Source organism: Peromyscus leucopus, chromosome 15 (assembly GCF_004664715.2).
Source record: "Peromyscus leucopus breed LL Stock chromosome 15, UCI_PerLeu_2.1, whole genome shotgun sequence".
In the NCBI taxonomy this organism is placed as follows: domain Eukaryota; kingdom Metazoa; phylum Chordata; class Mammalia; order Rodentia; family Cricetidae; genus Peromyscus; species Peromyscus leucopus.
The window spans coordinates 5,241,298-5,260,510 of NC_051076.1; positions in this window are offsets into that span (position 1 = coordinate 5,241,298).

The window sequence follows — 19,213 nt, forward strand, 5'->3', positions numbered from 1 at the left end:
CCCTTCATTCACTATTTGGGAAACAGTCACTGGGCAGCTGCTGGACACCAGGGGATTCCCTCCCTTGAGAAACTTCCTCCCTCCTGTGGTCTTCTGTTCCCACTGAAGGTCCCTGTCTCCACTTCTATGTTCTTCTGCAACTGCAATCACTTCCTCATCTGCTGCTGCGCTCACCTCCCAGACCCACTCCAGTCTCTGCCTTAGCCCTCATTGGCTCCAAGTCCATGATTCTCCAGCTCAAGAGCTTTCTGCCACCGCTTAATGTTACCCAAATCAAGAAACTGAATCCACTCAGCCAACAAACGTATTTCTTGTACTCAAGATGTGCCAAGCTCTCTTGTCTATACCAGGAGTATAGCAGTAATTACGACAGACAGGCGACAGCTTCTGCTCTCAAGGCAGAGGGGAGAGGCAATGAACAGGATAAAAGTGTCAGTAAATTGTAACACCAAAGAGCAGCAAGAAAACCGCAGGAGTTTTCAGGGGAGAAAAGCACCAGGTGGAGAGCAGACAAGTTGAAGGTCTTTTCTGTTCCCAACTGCATCAGAAAGAAGGTCATCCCAGAAAGAGAGGCAGGCAGGTGCCAGGGGCCTGAGGCAGGAGTGTACCTCTGTGTTCATGACAGATGAAGAGGTCAGTGTGACTGAGGCAGGTTGAGGAGAGAGTGGGGAGTGAGAGAGGGGAGAGTGGTAGGATGTGAAGCCTGAGAAGCAGGCTGACTCCTGCATTGTGACAGGAGCCATGAAGACCTCTGTGCAGAGGAATGAGATATAGGTGTCTGTAGGATCATGTCAACTGCTGTGCCTCAGAAGGTCCACGTGGGGAGCCGGAAAGCCCTTCCTGGCTGCAGCCTCCCTTTCCAACCATGCCTTACCATTCAACCCTCTTCCCTACAACTACCTTAAGATTATCACTCTTGATACACTTTGGGTTTTGTTTGCTTGCTTATTCCATTTGTCCGGATTTTAGATTATTTTGAGACGGGGTCTCACATAGCCCAGACTGGCCTTGGACTAACTCTGTAGCTATGGGTAACCTTGAACTCCCCTTCTCCTGAATCAGTCTCTTTTTTTAATACATTTCCCACCTGCTGATCCTAACTGAAGTCCCTAACAGTGGGAACATCGATAACAATGACACTTGGGATTAGAGAGAGTGCCTACTGAGCATGGTAACACCATTCCTCCTTCGGCAAGTCCCTTAGACATTACTTCACTTAATGTCAATATTTTGTTATTGTTCGCTATGGAAACTGAATCTTTTTTTTGCCAATTGTCACCAGTCAGAAGGTTCCCAGGCCCAAATGAAGTCTTAACTGAGCCATTTGCATCTTGGAGGCTCTCCAGATCATGTGACCTCTAGCCTTTCCCTCCAGGAATTCTTCACAAAGGAAGAAGCTTGAGTTTAAGCAATGTTTGAAGCCTATCATTGGTGTTCTGGATGGAAGAATAGAAGGAAAAACCCATTTCAGGCCAAATGAGCAGTGTTGCTATGATTCTGAGATGTCCTGTAGGAGGTCAGGACACACCAGTCAGCAGGAGTGTGACATCAGCAGGGATGAGGTAGACTGGCAATAGTCTGAGGAGACCCAAGTGTCCCCCTGTGGAGCTGAACTTTCCCATTTACAGTGAGGACTGGTGTAAAAACTATCAGCAACAAACAGACAATATTCTGTCGGTTGTGTGTATCTGGAAACATCGAGGGCCTGGCCACCTGGAAAGCTTCCTTTCTCTAAGGAGGTGTAGTCACCCTACCGATTACAGGCCCAGTTTTTCCTGGGAAATCAAGGTTTTCTGTAAGATTTATGAATTTTGCATACATTTGCAATACGTTTTAAATAAAATGAGCCTTGCAAAATACACACAGGGGTTGAGAAAAAGGCTCAGTGAGGAAGAGTTCTTGTTTTGCAAGCATGAGGACCTGAATTCAAATCCTCCAGCACCCGGGCAAAAGCTTCCCTGCTGCTCTCTGAAAGGTGCACATGGTGAGCTTCAAGTCTGAATCGCTGAATTTTAGGAAAGACAAGCTGGCATGCAATGGAGATGCAACCAGAGCAGGCTTCTTCATTAGTCTCTACTTTCCCTGGGGTCTCTCTCCTCCTGGGACCATTGCCCTGCACATGGTTCCTTCTACTTTTAAATCCACAGAGAAACTTCAGATCTGGGACTGGTTTTTTTTTTTTTTTCCTCTAACTTTGTTCAGACCAAGGAATCAGATACAAAGCCGCCAACACACCTGTCCCTCCCAGCACAGAGACACCTGCACATCACTGAGCTGCCAGCCACAGCAGTGGCTTCCTGGCCTGTCAGATGCAGGAAAGAGCCTACCATGCCTGTGCTGGCCAGGCGCTTGTCTAGCTAACTCCCCTGGGGTAGCCAGGAAGCTTCCAAATATAGCCTGCTTACTATTTGCAAAACATTCCTTGCAGGACTGGGCAAGGCTGCCGCATCCGTAGTGATGATGGGGCAGGTGACAGGGGCTCCAGTGAAGAGGTGTTAAGGGAGCAGGAACCAGCGCTGGAGGCTTCAGAGATGACCAATATTTCTATTTAGGTCTAGTTGAAATAAGACCCATGCTTTCTCCCTCCCTCCCACGCTTCTACACTCTCTTCCTCTCTTCCTCCCATCCGCGCCCCACGCGCGGTGATTGGCAGATAAAGATGAAGCTGAGGTGAGATGGTTGGAATGAGAAAGCAGAGGGAAGGCTCACTGGCTTGTTCTGACAACCAGTGTAACTTGTTCAGAAAGTTTGGGTAATTCCTTTTTCAGAATTCAAGTTAAAAACTTTGTTGTAAAATGTGTGTTTGATTTTCTTTTTTCATCTTTACCCAGCTGATTATAGTTTTTCCTTTTCTTTCAATTTTTGATTGATGTTTATGTTTAATGAATACATGACTTAATTGTACAAAATGGTAGGTTTCTTGTGATATTTATTATTATTATTATTATTTGGACAGGATCTCATATACCCAGGCTGGCCTTGAACTTCAGTGTAGCCAAGGATGATGTTGAACTTCTGATCCTGCTGAGTTCTGGGCCACCACATACCTGGTTTTGACATTTTCATACAAGCATACAGGGAAATGTGGCTACAGTGTTCCCTCTCCCCTTCCCGACCTCTCCCTCTCCCTCTCCTCTCCGCTCTCCTTCAGCTGAGGATTGAACCCAGGCCCTTGAATGTGCTAGGCAAGCACTCTCTCATTGAGTTATATCCTCAGCCCTCTTCTTTTTATTTTTGTTTTGAGACGGCATCTCACTAAACTGCCTAATCTGGCTTTAAACTTGCCCTATAGTGTAGGCAGGCCTTAAGTGTTTGCTCCCTTCCTCAGCCCCCAAAAAGCTGGGATTACAGACCTGTGCCAGCAGATCTGACTCTCCAACGTGATTCTCTACAGTTGCCGATATGAGCTTTGAAGGGATTCTTCCAGAAATTCTTCTTTGCCCTTTGAGGAAAAGCAAAGCTGCCCCTATGTACAGGAATTCCTCACCAGTCACCCAGTCAGACCCCTTTGGGCCCCTTTCATTTTCTTTAAATGGGTGTTGTTATTTTTTAATTTTGAAAAGTACTTTGTCCAGGTCCAGGGCTGGTTCACAGGGAGTAGGAAGCTACCCAGCCTGCTGTGTTGATGGCTTTTCTATTAGGTCATAAGGGGAACTGGAGGCTTCCATGCTGGAATGTTAATCTGGCCCAGGGGCCTGAAGTCATATCCCAGGATGTGAATGTATAACCATCTGTCTTTCCCGGGGGTGTGAAGACCGCAGCCACTCTGCCTTTGACCCTGACTGAGCCCAGGGGCAGGACCTGGAGCTTTAGGAGCCTGGGAACCTCTCTGTGAGACTCAGTGTCTGGAAGCCCTGGGAGTTTCGCTCTGGCCCAGAGCAGACACACAGCCTCCCAGTTACAAGTAGCAACCTGCCTTCCCTTCCCGCCCAGACTGGGAGAGTGTTGGCATCTCCAGTTCAGGCCCAGACCCGCCTTGCAGCCGGATTCCACAGCCTGGGCAGGAAGCTGATCTCAGTCCAGCGGCCATGCCTCTCCTTTTTTGTCAGAGGAGTTTCCATGCCAGCAATCTGGGCTGATGGTTGGGCACAGGCTTCTCCTTGAGCTAGAGTGGTTGAGAAAGGTCAGGTTATGGGGGAAAAAAGACAAGAGGTAGGGTAGATGATCTTTTCAGACCCCATTCCAGAAGCACCCCAAGTTGAAAGACACAAAGAATCCTCAGGGAAGGATGGACTATCCCACTGTCCCCTCTGGCTAAAATGGCAGACAAAGGTGGGTTAGGTTGGGCCTGGGCAGGTCTACAGAGTCTATGCTTCCCAGGCCCCTAGGGGAATGAAGCCTGTCGGCAGGTGGGGGTAGCATGTGGGGGTAGTACATACGCGTGCACGGGTGTGTGGGTGTGGGTGTGTGCGTGTGCGTGTGAGTGTGTGTGTGCGCGCGCGCGTGCATGCACACAGGAAAGGCCAAGCTGCCAGTTTCAGCACAAAACACAGGACATGGGGTATAATTTTAATTTCAAACAACAAATACTCCAAACTATTTTTTTGTCAGAAATTCAAATTCATCTGCGTGCCTCTGGTTTTATAGCCACCCCTATCCAGGCATATTTTGCTTTTGGGACCTGAACCAGGACTTACACTTGTTCCACAGCCTCTCTGGTCCCCCTGGGGTAGGGTGGGCAGCTGCTGGACACAGATTCTCCCCTTGGCCAGCTCCTCACTTTGCATCAAGGGATTCTTTGGGTGCTGGTTCTGCAGCTCACTTTGGGGGCCCAGGATACACCAGTACAGCCTGCATGGGGCCAGCTATGTGGCCACAACCCCTCAACTTCAGTTCTTAAACTCTAGATACTTTCATGTCCAGCATTCCTGCTGCATCCTGGGCCCCTTTGAAGATGAAAAGCCCTGCAGAGAGGAACAGTACCCTGTTGTAATTAACATCATTAAGAGCAATTTTTCTCATTGCCCCAAAGAAACCCCACTTCTCGTAAGAAACACCTACCTCACTCTCCCAGGAGGTGGCCAGCTCATCCAGTCCAGCCCCACCTCCTTTCCCTGTTTTTCCCACCCTGTGCTGCCTTAGACTTGATTGTTCTGTTTTACCTTTCCAAATGATTCTCCTGCAGGAAAAGGCACCCAGCCCTCTAGGCACAGTACCCACAGTCTCCTCGGACATGTGGATGTCTATCATCTGGGTTGGAAGCAACTGAGAAATAGGAAAGCCTAGAGCTACTTACCATTCCATCCCTGTCTTTGGACCCAGTGGCAGCTGCCACTGTCTCACCTCTCAGCCCAAGGGCCCTGACACTAGGAAAAGGGCGTCTTTGATTCTTCAGGGCAGGCTATTGCAGCATAGTGGCTGTGCCCCAGAGTGAGGACCTTGCCTACAGGAGCTGCTCACACCATGACAGGTAGCTCAAGGGTGTGCTGAGAGGCCCTGGATGGAATCCTCCTCATCTAATTTCCAGGCTGTGCTTCCTCTACAGAACAAGATAATGAATGCATCTATAGAATATTTCATTCTGTAACTCTATAGCGAGGGGAAAGGCTCGGGGTTTCTGAGCTGTGCCAAATTAATCTATTCATAGCACCAGAATTGGTATCTCTCTCTGGATTCCCAGGGACCCTGGCATACAGCTGTAGGGCTTCCTGGCACACCTAGAGCATGATTGGTATCTGGCCTGTTAGGTGGTTGTCAAATCTTACAGAGATCTCTGTGTGGCCACTGTTGGCAGAGCAAGATTTCTGCCTGTGTGCTGAAGAATTTTGGACTGCTGATGATGTCAAATTAGAAATTTAGGGGCTGATGAGATGGCTGACAGTTAAGATCACTTGCCATCCCTCCAGAGGACCTGAGTCTGGTTCCCAGTACATCGGGCTCACAACCAACTGTAACTCCAGTTCCAGGAATCCAGTGCCCCATTCTAGCCTCTAAGGGCATACACATAGCACATTCACACAAGTGCGCGCGCACGCGCGAGCACGCACGCACACACACACACACACACACACACACACACACACACACAAATGCAAACACAGACACATGCACATGAATAAATCTTTTATTTTTAATTGGCAAGTGATGATAAATTCCCCACCACCCAGAATCTGTCTTTAATTCCTTTATTTTGGCTCTGCCCTAGATTCTTTAAGAAATCACAAGAATGAACCCTGGAGCTCAGAAGAGCTGAAAGCACATCCCCCTCCTCCCTCCTCCTCACAGAGTGAGTATGCACATACTCACACACCCTCAGTCAGAGGCTCCCCTGCACACACACACAGTCACACACCTACTCATACACTTATACTCACAGGCAGCTCTGCAGCACTTCCCACTCACTATGTGCACTTACACACTTCCCTAGGAGCAGCAGAGCCAATGCTTCCCCACCCCCCCTGTTTCATTCAGTTTAACTTCATAGAAATATTGCCTAGACAGCAAATGTCATTCAACAGCCTAACCACAGGCCCACACTGGGTGTTGCTGACCTAGACTCTGAGATTCAGAGTCACCAGAACATATCAGATGAGCTAATAAACTAGGGGTGTCTGACAGAGACTCGATGACACAGAATCTCCTCACAGGAGAGGCCAGAGTCTGGACCGTTGACCCAGATCCATGAGCATACCGTAGGAAAGGGGATACCATGGAAATAGCATGAAGGTGGTGCTGAGCCCCTCTTCCACCCATCCTTTTTGATGTCATATGAAGTCAAGAAACATGGCCATGATCTTGGGCCCCCGGGAATGTGGACCTTAGACAGCAGCACCATCAGGAGCTGGTTCTGGTCTGGCAGCCTGGGCTAAGCATCAGGAGTTGGGAAAGCTGATAGAGAAGCAGGTAGAGTGGAGAGAAGGTTGGCTGCCCTTAAGCACAACCAGGTAGCAGCGGTATTGAAATTAACATCTCTTGGTTTTGCTTTGGTTTGTGACAGAATCTTGCTATGTTGCCCAGGCTGGCCTTGAACTCAAGATCCTTCTACCCCAGCCTCCTGAGAGCTGGAATTACAAGCCTGTGCCATCACTGTCAGCCTGGAGATGGCCTTTGACAGCCTTAGGGGAGAAAGGAGAAATGACTTCCTATAGAAGCTCATCACTGGAATTGTTGACTTAAAAACGACCCAGTCATTTTACATTAGGCCAAAGCTCAGGAACAACTCCAAGACTATTCCTCAAGCTTCACCCGCCCCATCGTAGACAAAAGGCTGGATTTTCACTTTTCAATCAGGAACACACAACTCTCTGGATGTTTCTTTCAGCAACTTTCCAAGGACGTTTTGTTTTGTGAAGAGCCAATCCTGGTTTCAGGGAGCATTAATTAAAGCAAATAATAATTATAGACCCAGGGTCTCATGTAGCCCAGGCTTACCTCACACCTGCTTTGTTACTATGCTGGTTAGTTTTGGTCAACCTAACACAGACAAGAGAGTCACCTGGGAAGAAGGGACCTCAGTAGAGAAATTGCCTCCATCTTGTTGGCCTGTGAACATGTCTATGTTCCGTTTTCTTGATTAGTGATAGATGTGGGAGAGCCCAGCTCATGGTGGGCAGTTTCTATTCCTGGCAAGTGGTCCTGGGCTGTGTAAGAAAGCAGGCTGCATGGGCCTTGGGGAGCAAGCCAGGAAGCAGTGACGGGCTTTCCTTCAGCTCCTGCTCCAGGTTATCTCCTTGAACTCCTGCCCCGACTTCCCTCGGTGATGGACTGTGAGGGGAAATGTAAACCCTTTCCTTCCCCAGGTTGCTTCTTCCTGCCTCCACCTTTTAACTTCTGTGATTATAGAAGTTGCTAAGATTATAGATCTGAATTTTTTAAAAAGTAAGGTCATAAGGTTGAGAAATTGGCTCAGTGGTGAAGCACCAGCCTAGCAGGTACAAAGCTCTGGGCTCCATTCCAAGCACCTCACAGAAAGCAAAGTGGGACCACAGTGCCTGCCTCGGGATTCCCCCACCCCTTTCTTTTCCCATAAGTCATCACATCGGCTGACTGTGCTAAGAGGAGTCATGGTTTCCATAATCAAGACAGCATGTGACGGATGAATTAGGAAAACCTGCACTGTTTCCAGGCCAGGCCATCCCAGGCTGTGTTAGTCACTCCCTCTGGTCTCCGTACGTAGCTTACACTTTCATTAAAGAATCTCTCTCTCTCTCCCTCCCCCTCTCTCTCTGTCTCTCTCTGTCTCTCTCTGTCTGTCTCTCTCTCTCTGTGTCACACACACACACACACACACACACACACACACACACACACACGGCTTAGGAACTGTCTTAGGGTTGCTATTGCTGTGATGAAACACCATGACAAAAAGTAATTTGGGGAGGAAAGGGTTTATTTTGATCACAGTTCCATATCATCAAAAGCAGTGGGGGTAGGATCTCAAGCAGGGCAGGCACCTAGAGGCAGGAGCTGATGTGGAGGCCAAGGAGGGGAGCTGCTTACTGGCTTGCTCAGCCTGCTTTCTCATAGAACCCAGGACCACCAGCCCAGTGATGACATCACCCACAATGGGCTGGGCCCTGCCCCATCAATTGCTAACAGAGAAAATGCCTACAGCCTGACCCTATGGAGGCATTTCCTCAATTGAGGTTCCTTCTCTGATGACTCTAGTTTGTGTCAAGTTGACATAAAACTAGCCAGTACAGGAACTATGGCAGAAGAGAGGGCAGGAAGATTGTGAGAGTCAGAGAGTCTTCTGGGCATGACAGGCCTGCTGAGCTCATGAACGCACAGGAGCTTTGGCTGCCTGCAAAAGATCCGAACCAGATCAAAGCAGTCAATATTCCAGCATGGAAGGGAGGGGCCCATGAACCCCAACCCCGAGATCAAGAACTATTGGCAGTTGATAGGAGAGTCAGTTTTCTTTAAGTGTGTGGCCTCACACCCATGAGTACAGGGGCAGTATACACTGAAATCAGGACTGGAGAGAAAAAAAACCCACAAATTTTGGAGGATGTGGGATGGGGGTAGTAGATCTGGGAGTAGCTGAGGGAGAAATGGAAAGTGACTACCATTAAAATGTTATCTGCATTATGAGGTTCTCAGATATATATGTATATGAACTTATTATATGGTGATGTCATGATGTCTTGGAGGCTTGGCTTCTGTTCTAAGAGTCTTAAATGTACCCCAAAGACATGTTTGTGATACCATCAGGAGGACTACTGGGATGCCTTCAAATGAAAGGGGACAGAATCCTGGTTTCTGCCTTGCTCTCTTCCATCCTAACTCTGAGGTAAAGGGTTTGGGGATACCACATGCTCCACAAGAATGTGCCTCCTCTGCACAGGCTCAGGAGGAAAAGGCCCAAGGGGCCAGAGACATGACAGAAGCAGTTTCAGGAAGAGGTAATGTCGGCTCACAGTTTGAGGGGATACAGTCCATCCTAGTGGGGAAAACATGGCGGCAGGAGTGTGAGCTGCTCACATCGCCCCTCCAGTCAAGAAGCAGAGAGAGACAGATACTGGTGTCCAGTTCCTTTCTTCTTTTTATTCAGTCCAGGACCCCAGCCCATGGAATCAGTGCATCTTTCCATCTTGGTCTCCAAGGTGACCATGCCTTTGCTCTTTATAAATTTTTCCTAAGATTTATTTTGATTTTTTTTTTTTTTTTTTGGTTTTTCCGAGACAGGGTTTCTCTGTGTAGCTTTGCGCCTTTCCTGGAGCTCACTTGGTAGCCCAGGCTGGCCTCGAACTCACAGAGATCTGCCTGGCTCTGCCTCCCGAGTGGATTTATTTTGATTTTTAATCTGTGTGTATGTGTATGCTATGTGTGTGGAGGTTCCCTGTGGAGGTCAGAAAGGGGTGTTGGATTCCATGGAGCTTGAGTTACAGGAGATTGTGAGCTGCCCAACATAGGTGCTTGAAACTGAAGTTGGGTCTTCTGGAAGAGTAGCAAGTGCTCTTACTGCTGAACTGTCTCTCCAGCACCTATAAGTTACTTATTCTTTTAAAGTTGATACATTAAATACACACATTAAAGATACATTAAATACAATACATATGATAAAGATACATTCTTTTAAAGTTGATACATTAAAATGATTAAAAACTTATTAACTCATCCTGTGTGTGTGTCTGTACATGTGTACATGTGTACGTGTGAGCATGCTTGTGCACATACACACATGCACACAGGCGCATATGTCTATGTGCATTTATGTGGAGGTCAGAGGAAGATGTTAGATACCTTCTATCACTCTGTGTCTTATTCCTTTGAGGCAAGGTCTCTCACAGAACCTGAAGCTTGCCACTTCAGCTGACTAGATGGCCAGCAAGCTTCCAGTACCCATCTGTCTCTGCCCATTTTTGTTCTTTATGTAGATATTGGGGATTTGAACTCAGGTCCTCATGCTTGCAGGGCAAGTGCTTGTACCCACAGAGCCTTCTCAGATCTCTGACTAACGGATCTTCTCTGACTACTCCTCCCTCTGGAATGTGAGCTCCCTTAGGCCAGGGACTTTATTTTATTCTTTTGCATAAATTCCCCTGGCCTTCAACATCTACTCACAGCACAGTGGTATAAAAATTAGTAATTACTGGGGCTGGAGAAATGACTCTGGTTGAAAGCACTTGCTGCTCTTACAAAGGACCTGGATTTGGTTCCTAGCACCCATGTGGCAGCAGACAATCATCTATAACTCTAGTTCAAAGGGATCAGACACTCTCTTCCAAACTCCATGAGCACCAGGCCTGCAGGTGATGTATATACATGCATGCAGGCAAAATACTGGAACACACAAAATAAAATAAATCAATTTAAAAAATCAATAATTACTCAGCCAAAAAATAACTTCCAGGTCTTATCCTGAGTCCAGTGGCAAATGTGGCGTGAAAGTTATTTAGCATTGAACACGAGATGGAGCTTGTACAGGAACACCCCAGGTCAGCGCCCTCCACCTCAGCCCCATTACAGATCTATACAGGAACACCCCAGGTCAGCGCCCTCCATCTCAGCCCCATTACAGATCTATACAGGAACACCCAGGTCAGCGCCCTCCACCTCAGCCCCATTACAGATCTATACAGGAACACCCCAGTTCAGCGCCCTCCATCTCAGCCCCATTACAGATCTATACAGGAACACCCCAGGTCAGCGCCCTCCATCTCAGCCCCATTACAGATCTATACAGGAACACCCAGGTCAGCGCCCTCCACCTCAGCCCCATTACAGATCTATACAGGAACACCCCAGGTCAGCGCCCTCCATCTCAGCCCCATTACAGATCTGTACAGGAACACCCCAGGTCAGCGCCCTCCATCTCAGCCCCATTACAGATCTATACAGGAACACCCCAGGTCAGCGCCCTCCATCTCAGCCCCATTACAGATCTATACAGGAACACCCCAGGTCAGCGCCCTCCATCTCAGCCCCATTACAGATCTGTTTTTTCTGAGAGGAACCAGTCAACAAGTGTGGCACAGTGTTATCTTTCCTTCTCTTCTGTGAGTGTTACATCTTGGTCATCACACTGGCTCTTCCTCCTCTTCTGAGCCTCATACCTGCAGCATCTCTGTTCAAAGGGGGCCCCGTATGCAGGCCTCTAGATCTCTATTTTCTGTATTACAGTAAGTGATTTTGTTTGAGCCCTTGCTCAGTTCATTTTCTGTTGCTAAAAACAAAACAAAACAAACAAACAAACAAAAAAGGAAGCTTGTTTAAGACACAGTTCTAGAGGTTGGAAATCCAGAGCATGGTACTGGCATCTGGCATGAGCATAGTTGAAGCTCAAGGGGCAGCCACTCTTTGTAGTAACTGTGCTTTCTTGATAGCAGATCCAGTCCCTCAAGAGCTCATTCACTCCCTGGAGAACTAACCCGGTTTCCTGAGAGCAGGATTAATCCCACTATTGAGGGCAGAGTCCTCATAAGCCCAGCACCTCTAAAGGGCTTCTCAACACCTTCACACTGGAAATCAAATTTAAACACAAGTTTTGAGGAGGACAAGCCATAGTCAAGCCAAGGCAGCCACCTTTGATTGGTGGTCACTCCCGGATACATGCGGCTTCCTAGCTTCCTGCGTCTCTCCTTAGGCCCCCACCATGCACATATACCTGGCCTTTCCAGGACCTTTACACCTGCAAGACTAATTGGAGTCTCGAGGCTCACATGGGTATCCTGATGCAGGGTCTTTGAGCCCATGCTGAGAGTAAGATCCTCAGGTACTCCTGCACCTCATCATGTGTAACTATACCCACACAGTGAACACCATAGGCAGCATGGACATGTCTGTTCACTGTTTAATGACAAACAGTTCACAACAGTCTCAAAGCATGACACTCGGAAAGCATCATCAGGGAAGATGTAATAGCCTTGTCACACATACCACACATCACTATGATTTCTCTGAAGTCCTAAAGTCCAGATCTTTTGGGTGAAATCCTTGAAGAGCGCCTCATCTTTTATGGCACCAAAACTAAATTCCTCAGCAAGGTATCCAGGCCTTTCACGCAGGGGCTCCTTGCCTGCCTGACTCTCTGACAGCTCCACTCCCATCACCAGAAGGGTACAGGACACTTGCAGTTTCCAAACATACTTGGGCACCTTTGCCCATCCCAATCCCTCTGCCTGTAACATTCTTTCTCACACATTTTCTCTGGAAACGCCCACTCCCCCCCCCACTCCCATCCTCTTTGCTGCCCCCTCCTTATGCAAGAACTTCTCCATTCTCTGCATCATGGCTTGAATGACTTTATCCTGTGGGTTCCCATAACTCTTTGTGCATTTTTCAGCCTACAACAATGTAATTATTTGTGAATGGCTTTGTCTCCCATGACTTGAGATCTTCAAAGGAAAAGTCTGAAGTTTCAGCCTTTTAAGCCCTTGATGCCTGATGTTGTGACTGCAACATAGTAATTGCCTCCCGTTTGATAAATGAATAACCTTGCACTATGTGTGCTTGTGAGGCCTCATCAGAAAACATGAAAAGCAGAGTGCAGTTACATAGCCCCCCCAGTAGAGGGGGCCACGCCAAACTATCTACAGCAGCCCTTGAAACCTGTCCGCACATCATCAGATAGATGCAAACAGACAGAATATTTTTATTTGTAGTCTATATCTACTGGTAAGTCAATGCCCAGGAAGAATATTCATTTAAGGTCATCGTTTTCTGTAAAAGGGTCACGATAGCCTGTGTGACGGGCTCTGTGTGCCTGTGATCCCAGCACTTAGACTGAGTCTGGAGGATTTTGAGTTCAAGCCGATGTAGGCTACCTAAGACTCTGTCTCAAAAGACTGAAAATAAAAAGTTATATTCGAGGCCCTGAGTACCTGTTAGGAATAGAAAGAGAGGGAACATAATCTCATTTTCTGGAGCCAACTCTACCAGGAAGGAGCTTATTTCTCTCTGCCCAGTGAGGACTGTGAAGTCCAATGGCAGCACAGATTGTGACATACTTAAGGTCCCATCTAAACCCCACACATCTTTGCTCATACAGTCAGTGGACGTTCTGATGTTCTACAGATAGTTCAGTGGACGCCCTGATCGACAGCTGCTCATCATGAGAGTAGACAGCAGACTCTAGGCAGGGTAGACAGGGCTCCAAGTGCCCCCATCTATCACAGTGAATTGTAACTGTCTTCATGCTTCTCTGAACACAGACAACACGGAGCACTCCCTGAGGAGGCTGGTGTGGATCTTATCCTTCTTCAGCTGCTGGCACAGCACCTGGCACAAGGCAAGTGTTCAGTAAATATTTCTGAATGAGTAACTAAGCTTATTTCATAATTTTGTGAGTTTATGTGAATAATTTGTCAGTATTCTTAAAACACTGGATGGGTCTATGTGTGGAAAAAGACATATGTATAATTCGGCGAAAAGATAATCTTGTATGTAGGAAATTGTGTGTTAAAGGACTACTTGGAGGGCCCACAAACACATGTGAGCATACACACACACACACACACACACACACACACACACACACACACACTTTCCCCATAGTCTCCTCAAACCAGAAGTTGTGACATCTGAATTGTTATCTTTGACTTCTGGTGGCTCACTCCCTGGGGTGCTCTTTTGTTAACATTTCATTTATTTATTGTGGTGTGTGTGTGTGCGCGTGCGCGCGCGCGCACATGCATGTGGAAGCCCCAGATCAACATTGAGTGTCTTCCTCAATCACTCCCCATCTTACTTTTTGTTTGTTTGTTTTTCAAGACAGGGTTTCTCTGTGTAGCCCTGGCTGTCCTAGAACTCACTCTGTAGACCAGGCTGGCCTTGAACTCACAGAGATCTGCCTGACTCTCTGCCTCCTGAGTGCTGGGATTAAAGGTGTGTGCCACCATGCCAAGCTTTCCATCTTACTTTCTAAGGCAGGATCCCTCACTGAGCCTGGAGCACACTGATTGACTGGGCTGGCTGGTCAGTGGCCTCCAGCCATCTACCTGTCTCCACCTTCCCAGCTCTGGGGGTTCAGACACGGACTTGTTTGCATATGGCTTCCAGGGACCCAAACTCATGTCCTTACGCTTGCAGGGAACACTTTACTACTATCTTTCCAGCCTGTTATATCAGATTTTAAATTTCAGACTTTATCAGGACCAGCCTTAAATGATGCTCTCCCTGGCCCCACTGACAATCTTAGACAAAGCCTTACTCACTTTCTATAGTTTGTGTTAGAACACGGGTTTGTCTTTTTAAACATGTTGCCAGATACCACACAGGCTCATTCAACCTTATATATCTATGTGCAAGGCATTAAAATACATTCTTTTTATAGCTCCTCGAGTTCATGATTCTAAAAAATAAAAGCACAGACGACAGGAAGACTTAGTGCCCAACTTCTTGTGTTAAAAACTAACAAAGATGAAGAAGCAAGCATTTCTTTTCTTTCTTTCTTTCTCTTTCTTTCTTTTTTTCTTTCTTTCTTTCTTTTTTTTTTGTTCTTTTTTCCTGTTCTTGGTTTTTTAAGACAGGGTTTCTCTGTGTAGCCCTGGCTGTCTTGGAACTCACTCTTTAGATCAGGCTGGCCTCAAACTCACAGAGATCTGCCTGCCTCTGACTCCCAAGTGCTGGGATTAAATGTGTGCACCATCACCACCCAGCTTATTTTTTCTATATAACTGGACTGCTGGGGAATTGAAATGCATAAAGGGCTTTGTCGGTAGGAAGAACTGGTAAATTAGACTGTGAAATTGGGGCTACACTCAGTGGTGAATGATTGCCTAGTGTGAGAGGCCCTGGGTTCCATCTCCAACCTCCTAGACCTGCACACACACACAGTGAGAACATCAGTGGATCTAAACATGGTTAGCTAGCATGGGAGCAAGAGAAGAGGAGTTCTAGGTCAGCTTCAGCCACCAGTGTATGAAGCCTTTTCTCTCTCTCTCTCTCTCTCTCTCTCTCTCTCTCTCTCTCTCTCTCTCTCTCTCTCTCACACACACACACACACACACACACACACACACAAACCTATACAAAGAATTTTTCAAGATTTTTATTTATTTGTGTGTGTCTGTGTGTGTGTGTGTGTCTGTGTGTGAGACACACAGGGCATGGGTGTGCACATGCACAACACGTGGAGGTTAGAGTACAACTGTCAGGAATTGGTTCTCTCCTCTTACTGTGTGGGTTCCTGGAATCAAGGTCAGATCGTCTGGCTTGACTGTAAGCTTCTTTCCCACTGAGCCATTTGCCAGGTCCACACCAAGAATTTAGACACTATGATAATGTTTGGTAAAATTATAAAAAGAAAGGAAGTCAGTTGTCTGCCTTATAGGAACAAAATCCCGAGTCTTACAAATCTGATAAGTTTCTATGTATAGCCACCAATTCATGAGAAATACAAACCAACAGAGGATAGAAATAAAAATTATGTGGTATATTATGAGATAATTAGAAATTTGAATGTTGACTGATATATTTTAAAAGATACTGTTGCTATTAGATAAAATAATGCCCATATTGTGTTTTACAGAAGTATACTAAAATATTTACAGATTAAATGATTCCTACAATTCGCTTCAAAATATGTAGAGTGAGTGTAGCACAGTAAATATGGAATGGGATAGTCTTGAGTGGATAATTACTGTGACTGAGTGTCAAGCATGTGAAGTCTGTTACATTCTTTTGTCAAGTTTGACTGATTGTATTTAGCATTTCCCATGGAACATACATCTTTTTCTTTTAAATTATTATTTTTTTTTTTTTTTTGGTTTTTCGAGACAGGGTTTCTCTGTGTAGCTTTGCGCTTTCTGGAATCACTTGTAGCCCAGGCTGCTCGAACTCACAGAGATCCGCCTTACTCTGCCTCCCGAGTGCTGGGATTAAAGGCGTGCGCCACCAACGCCCGGCTTTCTTTTAAATTATTAAAGCTTCCTGAATATTCTGATGCTCTTCTAAGGAATATTCTTGTCCTTCTCTCATACCTCAATAGTTACCCTAGAGTCTTTTGTAAACTTCAAATAGTCCAGGAATAGTAACTTATAGATCCATTATCATCTTTTTGTAAAGTAATATAGAAGATTATTTCCTGAACGACCATTAATTCCTAAAAGACTGCATGACTTTGAATACGTAAAAGGAATATCCTAGGGGAGAGAAAATGAGTTCTAAGAGTAGGAAGAAACAAAAATGGAAAAAAATCGTCTTTGCTAAAACATCCCAGAGAAGTATGTGTGTGTGTGTGTGTGTTGTGTGTGTGTGTGTGTGTGTGTACACACACACACACACACACACACACACACGCACACACACGCACACACAAATAGGAAACTTCTACAAGAAGCATAGAGGCAATGACTAAGTTCTTAGCTATCAGGTTATACTCACATAGGATCCCTTGTTGAAGATGAATATTAATATTTTGGGGAGAAAGGGGTTCCAGTATTCAGCAAGCCAATGCTGAGACTGCTTCACTGAAGATAGAGTGAATTTTTGCCTAAACCTGGGAACAGTCTAAACTTGTATGCCAGAAACCAGGTAAGGGTGAGAGTCACCTCAAGTGCTGGAGCATCCAGCCTCTCATGGGAGATCCCTGGAAGAACAAGAAACTGCATGTCTGGGCATGGGGGTGGGGTTGGGGCACCTGGAATGCAGTGAAAGGAGAAAAAGTAAGGCTCTTTATTGGACAGAGCCAGGTTACAATGTGACCAGAGCCATAAAACCTGTGAGGACACTTTGCAAACAACCTTTTGTTTATCTAAGTGACTATACCTTTTATCTTTCAACTAGACACAAAACAGATGTCTATTAATGGGTCCCTTGGCCAGGCCAGCTGCTGGCCACCACCCTTTCTGTTTGCATGGCTTTTGATACTCTCTTGCCCTGTCCTTTCTTCCCCACACCACCTCTCCATTGAATTATTATTAGTAGGTGACCCTGGAACAAATGATGTGGAGCTGAGTAAAGCCTGACAGAAACAGGCTTCAGTGTCTCCTGTTGTGCCTTGAGTCTGGGGTCAGTGCTGATCTTAGTTCTTTGTTTCCATTGAACTTTAGTTAGTCTTGAAGGAAAGTATGTCTTGTGTGGTCTCACACAGCTTCACCTATTGCTGTGTGTCCTTGGAATACAGGCCTCAGCTCTGTTTCCCACCTTTCCATTTTTTATTCAGGTTTATTTTTTAAGAAGTAAGGTATGGTTGATATATTGTGCACCCCAAAAAAACTTATCTGGACATCAGAGAACAGAACAGCCACTAGATTAGACATAGAGGGCAGACAGTGGTGACACACACCTTTAATCCTATCACTCGGGAGGCAGAGATCTGCCTGGATCTCCGTGAGTTCAAGGCCACTCTGGGAACAGAGCCAGGTGTGGTGGTACACACCTTTAATCCCAGCACTTGAGATCTCATGTCTTTGCTTGGGAAGGACACAAGCTTTTAATATCAGAGTGATGGCAAGAAGCAGAAAGGTATATAAGGCATGAGGACTAGGAACTAGAAGCTTTTTAGAGGCAGTTCAACTGAGACCCTAAGGGATGAGGACTCAGAGGCTTTCAGTCTGGGAATTCGTGGAAACAGGATCGGCTGAGGAGTTGCTGAGGTGAGGTTGGCCGTGACTTGTTCTGTTTCTCTGATCCTTCAGCGTTCACCACAATATCTGGCCCTGAGTTTTTTAGTAATAAGACTGTTTAGCAATTCGTCTTATAGTAAAGTCTTACTACGGGTGACCTCAGATTCACAGAGATCTGCCAGCCTTTGCCTCCCAAGGGCTGGGATTAAAGGTGTGTACCACCATGCCAGGTTAATTTTATTTTTTTAAATAAAGGTCTCCAACTGTCCATTCTCTTGCCTCAGCCTCCTGGGGCTGAGATTACAGGCATGAGTCATCATGCCCAGCTTGTTTATTTGGTGTGTGGGTTTGTTTTATTTTATTCAGTGTTGAGGATCAAACCCCAGGATTTGTGAAGTACCTTGGCTAAGCACCCTATCACTGAGCTATGCCCCTAGCTCACACTCACACTAAAACACATGAACTTTAAAAGTACACTTTGACTCATTTTGGTGGTAGTGCAAAACGATAAAGATGCTAGTTTATCAAATGTGTTCATGCTTTTGTTAAAGAAAGAATGTCGGGAAAGATGTTTTTTTCAGAGGCTCTCCTCAACACTCCCCAAAGAGCAGTGGCGTGGGAAGGAAACCTCAACCCGTGGGTCAAAGAGCCTAGTGTATAACAGCCAAGTCCAGATTTCCTTTTTTTTTTTTTTTTTTTTTTTTTGGTTTGTTTTTTTTCGAGGCAAGTTTCTCTGTGTAACAGCCCTGGCTGTCCTGGAACTCTCTCTGTAGACCAGGCTGGCCTCAAATTCTCAGGATCCGCCTGGCTCTGCCTCCCAATTGCTGGGATTAAAGGCGTGCGCCACCACCACCTCGCACCCCTTTCTTACGAAGCATCAGTTTCCAAATCTGCCTCATCAGACTGACTCACAAGACCCCTTTGGACAGTGTGCCATTAAAGTAAGATGAGTAGGCACCCTTAAATGTCCGTCGTTTATTTTCTGCGTAACATTCAACCATTTCTGCGAGCACACATCGACACAGGCTGACTCCCACATCCCAACGCGAAGCGTCAGCGGTTGAGGATTTAGTCCCATGGTACGGTGCTTGAAAACCATTGGTTGAAGATTTAGTCCCCCGGGACGGTGCTTGAAAACCAGCGCGAGGTTCTGGGTTCCATTCTTAGCTCCTGGGGGGGAAAGGCCACCGACCTCGGCCCTCAAAAAAACAAAAACAAAAAAACAAGGTAAAAAATAACCACAGAGCAGGCTACGCCACTCC